This window comes from Rhinatrema bivittatum, chromosome 1 (genome assembly GCF_901001135.1).
Source record: "Rhinatrema bivittatum chromosome 1, aRhiBiv1.1, whole genome shotgun sequence".
Lineage (NCBI taxonomy): Eukaryota > Metazoa > Chordata > Amphibia > Gymnophiona > Rhinatrematidae > Rhinatrema > Rhinatrema bivittatum.
In genome coordinates this window covers 665,454,157-665,469,064 of record NC_042615.1, presented here as the reverse complement: position 1 = coordinate 665,469,064, position 14,908 = coordinate 665,454,157, and positions in this window count along the sequence as shown.

The following is a 14,908-nucleotide window of genomic DNA, read 5'->3' as shown; positions in this document are numbered from 1 at the left end:
AGCCTTTTCCTTTCAGTGGCATAATGGAATTTGAAATGTTTACTGGCTGTTTGGATATCACAAAGGAATTTATTTATTGATGTTGTATCATCACTTACAGTACCACTCTTCTGTGTACAGAAATGTCTTTCTCACACATACATACACAGTGCACTGCTAACTGATCCTTTAGAAAGTTAAACAGAAAAAACAAGGAGGGCAGCTTGGCAAGACTTTTCTTAATCTTCACTTCTCATTGTGCTAACTTCACTGTACTGTACTAGACAATTATACAGGCAAAGACAAAAGCATTGCTTCAATCTCCATACACCTACCCTCTCCCAGTGAGCAGAGAAAGCACAGTACTACTGCCTCTGTTTTTCCTGTAACAATGAGTGAGACCACTGCAGGAGAAAAGATCAGTACTAGTGTCAAAACCATCTATTTTAAAGCTTTTTTTTTTTTTTAACTTTCAGAGAGCTTCTAAAAAACAGATCTTTCTCTGTCATCTGCTAGAGAGGATATAGAGAGTTTCTTGCACAGTCTCATACTTTTCAGTGAGAGGATGTCAGCATCACTTGATCCAGATGGCAGGTACAAGCTAATTAAAAAGATATTTCACTATGATTTGTCTTCTGGCTAGTCTCCTTGCCAACTTGTTCTGCCTCAGGTCCTAAGAGACTATGATATCACATAGGCAAGAGTTAGTTGCTAAGTTACCTGCACCTTGACAGGCGTACATAACTTTATTTGAATGGGAAACATAAATGAATGAGACAAAAATTTTGGTTCAAAACAGGGATCCTTCATTCATTTTGGGACTCCATGAATGAAATAAAAATAGACTCATTTGTTGTATTTTACTAATTCATTTAAAACAACTGTACAACCCTATTGCTAATTCATCCTAAGTTAGGGAACAGGTCACCTTAGCGCACACTGCTGCTTCTTTTGTACCTAGTAGGTGTGGGCATTCATATGGAATTAAATAGAATAAACCTACGATATTTCCTATTTTGTTTCATTTCAGAATTAAAAAAAAAACAAACCAATAGGAAAAACCACAAAATTTCATTTTGTTTTTCCTATTTTTTAATCCAAAAAAGCGCATTAAAAACCCCCAACCCAAATCCACCCCAATACTTCCCTTTTAACAAAATATTGAGCCTCCCCCACAGCTGAAAACCCTAGCCCACCCTCCTGATCCTCCCAGCACTCACCAATATTGCCCTGGTGGTTTAGCATGTGGGCCCGGGAGCAATCTTCCACTCCTGAGCTGCAGCTGCTATCAGCGACAATGGCACCAGCTGCCCTTTGCCCCATCTTGTGATGGGGCTATCAGTACAATTGGGCATAGGGTGGCTGACACCATTTTGACTAATGGCAGCCACTGGCCCGGGAGTGGGAGATCACTCTCAGGCCCCCCCCCCCCCCACTAGACCACCAGAATGGAATTGGTGAGTCCCAGAGGGGTCAGGAAGGTGGGCTAGGGTTTTAGAGTTTTCAGCTGTGGGAGGGGACTCAATATTGTGCTAAAAGGGAAGGGTTAGGGCAGGGTTGGAGGTTTGTTTTTTTTTTAATGAAAAAAATAAAAAATGATCCAGAGGTGAATCCAAATGGCCCACCCTGAAATAAAAATAAAATACCAACAACATTTGTTGGGCTACCACACTTAATACCTAGCAGGAAAAATTCTGTCAGTGGGTCTGACTCACTATTCAGATTCTAGAAATTCAGTGCCCTTATCAAAGAAAACAAGAAACAGCCTTTAACAATGGCATTAATTTAATATCACTTTGTTCAAGTATTAGAATGGTTCACACTAGGATTTTTTCAGATCTTGAATATCCCATAAATCTATTTCTGTTGGATCTGTTTATTTTCCAGATACAATACAATAACTTTTAAAAAAAGTTATTAGGTATTGATTTTTCCCTTTTTTCCGCTATATATCATAGAAAACATATCTTAAATCATTTGTAGTTTACAAATGCAATTATGCAATATTTTTATAACATTAGCAATCTACAAGTTCAATAGAGTTCATTTACTATGCAACACGAGTATCTCACAGAAACGTTCCGGTTTTCTGTTTACATAATTAAATAACTGATATTTTAATCTTAGTCTTCATTAAAATTACTGATTTCTTAGCAAAAATATAAATATTTGTTTAGCATAAAAATAAGACTTTCAAGTAAGCTTTCAGAGTCAAATGTTTAATAAAGATAGCTTTTTTTAAAATGCAGTTTATGACAATAAACTGTGAGTCCGATATTCAGCAATGTGAGGAGTGGACAATTTATCTGGCTAAAGTTATCCAGGCAACAGTGGAGCACTGTTGATTAGTCCTAAGCTGGATAAAGTCCGAAGGTAAACTGGCTAACTTTAAGACTGTGCTGCAGCATGACCAGGCTAGATTTATGAAGGGCTATTCTCACATTTCTTTTTCTATAGGAAATAAAAGCAGGGATGGTTATTTTTAAACAGGTGTGTGTGTATGCTGGCACATGTCCAGAGACACGTCCATTTTACAACATACACGTGTATAGGTATGCATGTTTTAAAATAGCCTCGACACACATACATGTGCATACAATTTTAAATGGATGTTTGCATGTGCACAAATGCCGCTTCCACAGCCTAATTGGGGGAATTTTATAAGTGACGCATACTGACGCCATTCACCGTTTTCTCAGTTCATGCTCAGTTCGCCCAGTTTAGAAATAGAACTTAACTCCCCCCCTCACCCGGCCTGAAAAGATCCTAAAGAACAATGCATATCTCTATTATTTGACTACTGTGATTCTATCCTTTTGGGCTTGCCTGCATCATCTCTGAAGCCATTACAACTTCTGCGGAACTCTGCAGCTCATCTGATCTCTGGATCTAAATAAATGAGATCACATCTCCCCAGTACTCTATGGCCTCCACTGGCTTCCTATCCAGCGGAGGATAAAATACAAAATCTTGCTATTAGTTCACAAGCTATTGGCAAGTAACTCACTTTCATGGATTAATTCGATGTTACAGACATGCAATCTGACAAGAGCATAAGATGCCTAGGGCCGCAAGTATTGGCAATTTAGGAAAGCAAACAAACAAACAAATACATAAATAAAAACTCTATCAGAGTTAGCTGGATAATTTATTCAGCTAACTTAACTCCATCCCAGAACCCCCCCCCCCCCACTACAAATTATCTGAATAAGTATTATCCAGCTAGCTGCTAAGCTGGATAACTTGGCCGTGGTCAGAGCATGGGAATTCCAAAAGCCTGTGGTTTGTCCTGAATTTACCTGGACAAACCATTAGAATATTGGTGCCTATATATTTTATTGCTTTGTTCAGCCTGATTGGGCCCTAGATTGTTTCTTTCTTTCTGTTGAAGGTTGAAAGACATTCTTCTCCAGGTTAGACTATTTTTGCCATTGTACTGACAAAGAAATCAAATCATATATGGCAATTGCAAAGGCGCTAGAAAATAATTCTAAGAGTGTCTGGAACAGCTCCATGCAGCAGTTTCTTTCTCTGCTGCTGCCAGAACAAGCAATTTTGGCATAGGAAACTAGAGCTTCCTGCCATGAGTCATTTCTTGTGGGAAAGGGGGGAAGTGGTCTTTGCTGTGCACCATATAGCACAGAGTTTTATCGTTGTCTTTAGCTGTAGATCAAGCCTTTAACTTCTATGTATGTGTTTCTGAGTGTTTTTTCCTTAATCAGGGCTACAGTTTCCATGGACCTAACCCTATTTTTCACTCCACTTACATCCATTCAATGATAAGTACATATGATATGCCATGTTGAATCAGACCAAAGATCCATCGAGCCCAGCATCCTCTTTTCAACGGTGGCCATTCCCAATCACAAATACCAAGCAGACCTAAAGAATAGATGCATTCCTTGTTTGTTTTGGCTTTCCCAAATCAGTCTGGCTGATAATGGTTTATGGACTTATCTTCCAGGAACTTGTCCAAACTTCTTTTAAACCCAGCTACACTAGATGCCTTGACCACATCTTCCAGCAACAATTTTGGCAGCTTGATTATGCACTGTGAAAAATACTTTCTCTAAATTTTAAAATCTGTTACTTGTTATTCTCTTGGTGTCCCCTAGTCATACTATTTAATTTGAAAGTGTAAATAACTGTCCCCTATTTACCTGTTCTACCCCACTCATGATTTTATGCATCTCTATAACAGAAGTAGGCAAATCTGGTTCTTGAGTGCTGCATGCCAGTCAGATTTCCAAAGTAGCCATACTGAATATTCATGAAATGCATTTGTCTGTGCCATGGGACACAGAACTGTCAGAGAAATGGGAAGTGGGATTTGAGGATGTCTGCCATAGACAATGTAGAAGGGTGAGGAGCTTGTGGACTCACTAGCATGATTGTTATTGCAGAATTCTGCTCATGGTAGTAGGTAAGCCCGCTCATCCTGCCAGTTGTTGTCAAATGCCCTTAGTAAAGCCATGAACATCTGGTTATTCCGCTCTGCCCATTGGTCTGTGGATGGTAAGCAAATGAAAAATCTAGAGACTTAAAATCTTCAGCAGAGGTTTCTCCAGAACTTCGTGATTAAACTGGGTTCCATGGTCTGAGAGTATGTGTTCAGGTAGTCCATGGAGATGGAATGCAGAGTCAATCCAGCTCTGGGGCAGATGGTAGCCCGATAAAGGACACAAAGTGGGCCATTTTTGAGAATTGGTTGGCTACCACCCAGATTATCATATAACTGCTGAAGAGAGGAAGGCTTATGATGAAATCCATGGCCATATGAGAGCAAGATTTCTCAGGAACTGGCAATGACTGTAACAATCCCCAGGGCTGAGCATGAGATGGCTTGTTGACTGCACACGTAAGGCAAGATTTAACATACTGGTGGATGTCCTGCACCACTTGGGGCCACCAATAGTGATGCAAGAGTATTTCCAAAGCTTTCTTGATGCCTGCATGACCTACTAGGTGGGATCATGTGCCCAGCAGAGAATGTCTCCCTAAGTCACCATCTTTCCAGGAATTACAGGGACCATGGCAGCTGCCAGGATCCTTGCACGGTCAATAATATGACATGGTGTATCCTGAGTATTGGAATCTTTGAAGGATTGAGAGATAGCATCCCCGTGTAGGTTCTTCTCCAATGGCTGACATTTGAGCTTGAAGTCAAAGTGATTAAAGAACAAGGATTACTTGGCCTGTCGTGGGTTGAGCTGTTTGCACCTGCTGGAGATATTGGAGGTTCCTGTGTCAGTACAGATTGTGATGGGATGAGTTGCTCCTTCTAAGTTATGATGCCACTCCTCCAGGATGATTTTAATAGCAAAGAGCTCTCGGTGTCCAGTGGTGTAGTTTTTCACTGCTGGGGTAAACTTCTTAGAGTAGCAGAAGCAGTGAATGAGGGTCCTGTTGTCATTAAGCTGAGAGAGAAAAGCCCCCTCCCCATTTGCAGATTCATCTATTTCTATGAAGGATTTTCAGGGATCTGGCTGCTGGAGTCAAGAGGCTTCAAGAAATGCTGCCTTGAATTGTTCAAATGCTTAGATGGCCTCTTCTGGCCACTTCTGGGTATCCAGTCCCTACTTTGTGAGGGATGTGAGTAGTGCCACTAGAGTAGAATAGTTATGAATATATATTTTGATCGTAGTTTGTGAATCTAAGAAATCTTTGTAAGACCTTAAGGCCGACTGGCTGTGGCCATTCTTGTATAGCCTTTAGTTTGTCTGGATCTATGCGGGGACTACATACTAAAATCTACTACATTTTTTGGAAGGGCTTAATAAACATGTGGATAAAGGTAAGCCTGTAGATGTGGTGTATTTGGATTTTCTGAAGGCATTCTATAAAATCCACCATGAGAGACTTCTAAGAAAATTAAAAAGTCATGGGATAGGATGTAATCTACTTTTGTGGATTGCAAATTGGTTAGAAAACAGGAAACAGAGAGTAGGATTAAATGGTCAGTTTTTTCAGTAGAGAGAGGTAAACAGTGAAATGCCTCAGGGATTTGTATTTGGAACAGTGTTTTTTTAATATATTTTTTAAATGATTTGGAAAGGGGAACAAAGAATGAGGTGATCATATTTGCAGATGACACAAAATTATTCAGTGAATTTAAATCACAAGTGGATCATGATAAATTGCCGGAGGACCTTGTGAGTCTGGAAGACTAGATGTCCAAATGGCCGATGAAATCTAATGTGGAGAAATGCACGGTGACGCATATAGGGAAAAATAACCCATGCTGTAGTTACACAATATTATGTTTCATATTAGAATTTATTGCTCAGGAAGAAGATCTAGGCATCATAATGGACAATACCTTGAAAATCATCAGCTCAGTGTGCTGAGCATTCAGAAAAGCAAACAGGATATTAGGAATTATTAGGAAGAGAATGGTGAATAAAACTGAGAATGTCATAATGCCTCTGTATCGCTCCATTGTGAGATTACACCTTGAATACTGTGTTCAGTTCTGGTCACCATATGTCAAAAAAGATATAGATGCACTGGAGAAGGTACAGATAAGGGTGACCAAAATGATAAAGGGGATGGAATGGCTCCTCTATGAGGAAAGACTAAAGAGGTTAAGACTGGTCAGCTTGGAGAAGAGATGGATGAGGGGGATATGATGGAGGTCTATAAAATCATGAGAGGACTAGAACGGGTCAGTATAAATTGTTATTAGTCAAGAAGACTTAGGAAATAGCTACTGCCTACTATCGGCATTAGAAGCATGGGATCTATTTAATGTTTGGGTACTTGCCAGATACTTGTATTCTGGATTGACCAGTATTGGAAACACAGTGCTGGCTTGATGAACCCTCTGTCTGACTCAGTATGGCAACTTCTTATGTTCTAAAATACAATCCAATGTAGCAAATAAATATATGATTATAATTCCAACAGAAACACAAAAACACACAGATTGACAAATCCCAACAGATAGAAATTAAATCATGATACTCGATCAAACAATCCACCCATATGGCAATATCAACTCTGTCACTACCAATCTCCTAAATTGTCTGAGTTCCAAACAACTCCTTTCCACTACCCTCCCTCCACATCCCAAAATAATCACCAATTTGGTAATCAAGAGAGTTTAACCAAGGATAAGAAAGCTCCAATAGAAAATAGAAATAAAGACCAAGGAGAAATCCATGTTTTCAACTTCTTCCAAAAGGTGAAATAATCTCCATAGTCAGGGAGCCAGTATGGAAAAGGCTCTAATTTTTTCTAAAGATATTTTCTATAAACACTAAATGGATAAAGACTTTGGAAATATACATAATCAATAATGTACTACAGAAGCAATGTGACCATCTAGTGTCTTGGAGGGAGATTTACTAAGCCATGATAGGTTATCATAGGAGGATCCAAATATCAAGGGGAGGGGCATTCTCACAATATAGATCCCCTTCCCAACAAACTATCGCGGCAGTACCACAGTGCAATTTTTGTTGGGCACAACTGCCCAACAAAAAATTGCTCTGTGGTATGGGGCTTAACTGTGAAATGGTGGCCCATCCTGGCCAAGGCTGCCATTGCTTAAAGGGCCCAATTACCAAAAATCCCCCCCAGAGGAATTGGCTATCACTTACAGGTCGATACTGTAACGTGCGGTTGAAGATTTCCCGTCTGTAACGTGCTGGAAGCGCACAATTCGGATGCGTAAGGCGATCCAGCGATACAGTCTCCAGTTTCACGTGTCCTTAGCGCTTCTTAAAACAGACGCATAACCCTTTCCGCACGCAGCATGTATATGATATGTAAATGAACGAATTAGCTGTATAATGAAGGAATTAGCTATTCCCCTCCGATACTGTGACGCGCGCTCAGATTATCTCCTTTGTAACCCGCTATTTTGCCGCGTCCTTAACCTGTTAGTTTACCGCCTACCCTCTACTTGGTGTTAGTGTGGTGTTAGTGTGGTGTTCGAAAATAAAAACGGGAATAAAGTGTAAAAAATGGGGGCGATTTCGGTGCTCAAGGCCCCGTCCGGTCTCCGGTGCAGCCCCAGTCCTGTCTCCTCCTCCCGAAGCAAAAAAAAAAAAAAAACCGAAAAAGTAGCAAGGCTCGGGCCTGCTACGGTAGTCCCTTCTCCCTTCTCATCTCCTCCCGATTTCGGCGCTCAAGGCGGCCGGGTGGGCGTGCATTCATCCAGGCAGAGGGAGCTGGCGGCGAAAGCGGCCTCCGGCTCCCTCTACCTGGATGAATGCACGGCCCCCGCCGGCAGTGAATGAATGCCTGTGAGTTTTCGGCGCTCAAGGCCCCGTCCGGTCTCTGGTGCAGCCCCAGTCCTGTCCCCTCCTCCCGAAGCAAAAAAAAAAAAAAACCGAAAAAGTAGCAAGGCTCGGGCCTGCTACGGTAGTCCCTTCTCCCTTTTCCTCTCCTCCCGATTTCGGCGCTCAAGGCGGCCGGGTGGGCGTGCATTCATCCAGGCAGAGGGAGCCGGCGGCGAAAGCGGCCTCCGGCTCCCTCTGCCTGGATGAATGCACGGCCTCCGCCGACAGTGAATGAATGCCCGTGCGATTTCGGCGCTCAAGGCATGAGCGCCGAAATCGCACTCAAGGCGCTCAAGGCGTGACGTCACGTCATGTGACTGCCTTGAGCGCCGAAATCGCACGGGCATTCATTCACTGCCGGCGGGGGCCGTGCATTCATCCAGGCAGAGGGAGCCGGAGGCTGCTTTCGCCGCCGGCTCCCTCTGCCTGGATGAATGCACGCCCACCCGCCCGCCTTGAGCGCTGAAATCGGGAGGAGAGGAGAAGGGAGAAGGGACTATCGTAGCCTTGCTACTTTTTCGGTTTTTTTTTTTTTTTGCTTCCGGAGGAGGAGACAGGACTGGGGCTGCACCGGAGACCGGACGGAGCCAGGGCAGGTGAGCGGGGGCTGGGGGAAAGTTTGCCGAGCATCGGGGAACATAACTGTCCACTTCCTGGTACCTGTCATTTCAAATGTCATTTGAAATGACATTTGAAATGACAGATACCAGCGCGGCCGTGAAGCGTTAGGCCCGCGAACCCAGGATACAGTATAGGCGCTCTATACAGTAAAATGGGTTGCGCGGGCCTAACGCTTGCCTAAGGCTTCGCAGCCGCGGCATGCATTTGCATGCAATTTGAAGAGAGTATCGAGCGGTAGGTGAGGAGAACTGTGCGTGCGGGGAACGAGGGTGCGCCTGACACTGCCGCACTGTTTCTACCGCGGCCTTAGAGTATCGATCTGATAATAGGGCAAAGTCTGGGGATTGGACCCAGGCCATGTGGCCTAGGTCTGGTCCACAGACTTTGCCCCTTCATGTGATGGGGCAAATTCATGTTGATGCCATTTTGAAAAATGGTATCAATGGGCCCAGAGCTAGGGGGCACTCTGGATCCCCACAGAAAACCAATGATTTCAATTAGAGGTACGAGTGGGGGCTCAGGGTTAGGGGTCTGGGTCTGTCTGCCCCCAGACCATCAGGCTCCTTTTTTTTTGTTGGGCGGTTGGGGGGAATCACTAGACCCCAGGGATAGTTCATTGTTTAGATATGTGTGTGTGTGTGGGGGGGGGGGGGGTCATAAATCTAAGGGGGACACTTTTTTGGATCAAGGGGAAGGGTTTCAGAAAGGAGCTGGCTATTATCACGAGTTTCCCTTTAACTTTATTTTTCTTTTGGGAGGATAGAGCTATTTTGTAAGGTGGCAGGGGTGGGCAAGGGTCTCCCAAAGACCCCTGGGATAATTTTTTTATCTTTGGGTAGGAGATACTGTGGGACCCTTGGCCCTTTAATTTTCCTGTGTTAGCATCCTGATGCTTCCTTGGGAAAATAACTACACCTCCTTTAAACATGCAATAATAACAAGGCTGACTTTTTTCTAAGTCACTAATATCCAAACTTCTCACAACTTTCAAAACAAGGTATTTGTCATAACAGTAACAGGTGATGATGGAAGACTAAATTACCTCTATTTCCCAATGTTGTTAACTCAAAAAACAATTTTTTATTTAAATGACCTCATACTAGGCTCATTAGTGGTGCCACATTTGCACAATCATTTCGCTATTATGTGCGGGATAGCATGTAGTGGGATAGCAAGTAGCGTTCACTACTACCATACTTTGTATAATCATTGGTCATTCAAATATTTTTCTTTGCCATTTGTGTCAATGCACCATTTTGTGAAAATAAAATCCAATGTCAAAATTATTGCATTTCTCTTCTTTTGATAAATATCGGTTCTTCTGTATATCATATATGTAATATTACATTATTATAAATTTCAGCTACTTAGCTTCATCGTGAAGAAACATTTTGTCTTAATGCCTTGAGGTACTTTTGACAAGCTGCCCGACACGGTCCGTGTTTTGGTTAAACACTTCCTCATGGGGCCATCTATGGAAGAACAAATAGTCATGTAATTCATCTATAAAATACAAAACGTTCTCACCAATCTGCACCAGTAAGGTACTAACGGTTGCATAAGTTCAGTGTCTTTTATCCCCATCCTCCGGTAATGTGTTTCTTCAACTGGAGAGGGGGCGCTTGGGCGCCATTTTTAAAGGGCTATTAGCCAATGTCAGGACTCCACAAAGACAAAGGGGGAGCAATTGTTCTACAGGATAAAACCCACATATATTAATACCGTTATGGATCACATCTCGGATATTGAGAATTATTCGATTTTATCACAAGATCCTGGTCCATTATTATGCGAAGAAATTACAGATATTGTAGAGGAAGCATTTGAAATTGGTTTTCTTTCAAGTAAAGAAAAACATTTTTTTGATCAATAAGTCATACCGGGCTCCCACCATTTATATGGTTCCTAAAATTCACAAAGATCTTATCCACCCTCCCAGCAGGCCAATTGTTAGCACAATTGGATCATTATTGGAACCTTTATCGATTTTCATAGACAAATGTTTGCAACCCTTGATTCCAGAAATGAAATTGTACATTAAAAACACAAAAGCAATGCTGAACAAATTGACTTCTATCACATCTGCTTCTGATATGATCATGGTTACACTGGATATAAGGGTATTATATACCAGTATAACACAGGATCAAGCATTACAAATTTTTCAACAAGCATTTGATTCCAGATGTCGCCCACATCAAGTTCCCAACACATTTTTACTTTCTACAGCTGCTATTGCATTGCAGAAAAATTATTTCATTTTTAATGACCAATATTATCATCAGATACACGGCACGGCCATGGGAACTACCATGGCCTCAAGTCTTGCCAATTTGTACACGGCCAAATTTGAAGAGCAGCTCCTATATCGTGGATCCATGTATGCAAATGTAACGTTACATCAATGATATATTTTTTCTGTGGCATGGGGGGTTTACCGGATTTTCTAACATGGATCAATTCTTTGGATCAAAATTTACATTTTACAATGCAATTCAATAATCAAGAAATCAATTTTTAGATATCTCTATAAAATTGGTGGAAAACCATTTCATTACCTCTCTATATAAAAAAAACAACAGACAAAAATGTTTTATTACATTTTTCCAGTTTTCATCCATATCATCTTAAAGACAATTTACCTATTGGACAATTTTTGCGTCTGCGTTGACTATGTTCAATGAAAGAAGATTTTCTGGTACAAGCACATGGGTTGGCCATGCTAATAAACAGAGGTTACCCATCTAAGTCAATTAAAAAAGCTCTAAAGTGAGCATCTAATGCCCAACGGATATGGTTACTTCTGGTGAAAGATGATACATCACAGGACCCTTCATTAATTTGCACATTGAGATTTTCCACAAATCATCTGAGATTGCTGTCACGATTCGGAAATATTGGCATATATTAAAAATTCATCCAATATTTACTGAGAATCCGACTATTGCCTATAGTCAAGGTAGAAATTTAAGGGACATGTTAACTCATTCCTTTTTATGTTTGGAAGTTCCTCAGATTATTCCACAATCATTTGGCCATTGGCCATGTCAAAATTGTTCTATGTGCACACAAACTATTGTTGGTCCTACTTGGACGGATAAAAAAGGCAATACATATAATGCTAAAATTGACACCACTTGTACATCAACGCATGTTATTTATCTCATCGTATGCCCATGTAATAAATATTATGGGCTAGATTTTAAAAGGGTTGTGCGCCTAAGGTAGGCGCGTAACCCTTTTAAAATGCCCCTGCGCGTGCCGAGCCTATTTTGCATAGGCTTTTGGTGCGCACAAAGCCCTGGGACATGTATACGTCCCGGGGCTTTCCTGGGGGGGCGTGTTGGGGGGCGTGTCGCGATCCGCGCGTCATCGGGGGACGTGTCGGGGGGCGTGACGCGGCCGGCACGTCATCCGGGGGCAGCGCCGCTGGCATGGTTTTGGCCCGGGGGCGTTCTGGGGGCATGGCCGTGGCCTCCAGACCAGCCCTGGACCGGAACATGGCACGCGGCAGCCGGCCCGGCGCACGCAAAGTTACTCCTGCCTCGAGCAGGCGTAACTTTTGCGACAGAGGTAGGGGGGTTTAGATAGGGCCGGGGGGGTGGATTAGGTAGGGGAAGGGAGGGGAAGGTGGGGGAAGGTGGGGGGAGGCAGAAGGAAAGTTCCCTCCGAGGCCGCTCCGATTTCAGAGTGGCCTCGGAGGGAACGAGCAGCGTGCATGGCTCGGCACGCGCAAGTTGCACAAATGTGCACCCCCTTGCGCACGCCGCCCCCAGATTTTATAAGATACGCGGGGCTACGCGCATATCTTATAAAATCCAGCGTACTTTTGTTTGCGCCTGGTACGCGAACAAAAGTACGTGCGCACGTAGATTTATAAAATCTACCCTATGTGGGCAGAACAAAAAGATCTATACGAAAAGATTGACCGAACACCGGAGTTGTCTCACTACAAATAAAGGGGCGGATTTTAAGAGCCCTGCTCGCCTAAATCCGCCGAAAACCGGGCGGATTTAGGCGAGCAGGGCCCTGCGCGCCGGGAAGCCTATTTTACATAGGCCTACTGGTGCGCGCAGAGCCCCGGGACTCGCGTAAGTCCCGGGGTTCTCCGAGGGGGGCGTGTTGGGGGCGTGTCGGGGGCGGGCCCGGTCGTCGCGGCGTTTCAGGGGCGTGTCGGCAGCGTTTTGGGGGCGGGTACGGGGGCGTGGCTACGGCCCAGGGCGGTCCGGGGGCATGGCCGCGCCCTCCGTACCCGCCCCCAGGTCGCTGCCCGGCGCGCAGGAGGCCCGCTCGCGCGCTGGGATTTACGCCTCCCTCTGGGAGGCGTAAATCCCCGGAGAAAGGTAAGGGGGAGGTGTAGACAGGGCCGGGCGGGTGGGTTAGGTAGAGGAAGGGAGGGGAAGGTGAGGGGAGGGCGTTAGAGGATTCCCTCCAAGGCCGCTCCGATTTCGGAGCGGCCTTGGAGGGAACGGGGGTAGGTTGCGCGGCTCGGCGCGCGCCGGCTATACAAAATCCATAGCCTTGCGCGCGCCGATCCAGGTTTTTAGCAGATACGCGCGGCTCCGCGCGTATCTACTAAAATCCAGCGTACTTTTGTTTGCGCCTGGAGCGCAAACAAAAGTAGGCTATTCGCGCTCCTTTTAAAATCCGCCCCAAAATGCAGGCACTCATAGTTGCTCATTGTGTTGAAAAATCTCATACTTTTGTGGAATTTAAGTGGCGGGTTATTGAAAAAATTTCAATGACAAGTAGGGAAGGTGATCCACAAACATTATTAAACTTACATGAGCAGTGTTGGATTTTTCGTTTAAATTGTGTACACCAAGAGGGGCTCTATGCCACTGTTGAATGGTACTCTGTTTTGTAAACTATTAATCATTCAACTTATGTGGTTTCTCTGACGTCAAAGGCATTCATTTTACGTGGAGTCCTGATATTGGCTAATAGCCCTTTAAAAATAGCACCCAAGCGCCCCCTCTCCGGTTGAAGAAACACATTACCAAAGGACAGGGATAAAAGACGCTGAACTTATGCAACCGTTAGGACCTTACTGGTGCAGATTGGTGAGAACGTTTTGTATTTTATAGATGAATTACATGACTATTTGTTCTTCCATAGATGGCCCCATGAGGAAGGTGTTTAAATAAAACACGGACCGTGTTGGGCAGCTTGTCAAAAATACCTCAAGGCATTAAGACAAAGTGTTTCTTCATGATGAAGCTTAGTAGCTGAAATTTATAATAATGTAAAATTACATATATGATATACAGAAGAACGATATTTATCAAAAGAAGAGAAATGCAATAATTTTGACATTGGATTTTATTTTCACAAAATGGTGCATTGACATGAATGACAAAGAAAAATATTTGCATGACCAATGACCAATGATTATACAAAGTGTGGTAGTAGTGAACGCTACTTGCTATCCCACTACATGCTATCCCGCACACAATGGCGAAATGATTGTGCAAATGTTGTACCACTAATGAGCCTAGTATGAGGTCATTTAAATAACAAAAAATTGTTTTTTGAGTTAATAACATTGGGAAAGAGAGATACTTTAGTCTTTTTTCTAAGTCAGCCATGTTATTTTATTAATATTTGATTGCTTATGCATAAACTGCTTTGCATGAATTGGGTACTTTTATGCATGAAATACATGCAAAGCAGTTTATTTCCATAGGGAGTAAATCTGGTATATTGCATGATAGTGCCACAAAATGGTGATATTGCCTGATAAATAGTATTTAACAAGCTTTACATGCTGTTTAATGCACAATATTGCTTTATCATCATTTAGTAAATCTAGGCCTTAAATAGCAAGGTTTGGGAGTTGTCCCAACCTCATTAAATATTTTTCTTCTAAACAAAAATATTGCCTAGAAACAATTTTTAAAACAATAGTATTTTTATTTATTTATTTATTTATTTACTTTATTTATTTAAAAACATTTTTATACCGGTATTTGGTAGGGACCATCATATCAGTTTACATTAGTTAACAATTACTTAAAATAATA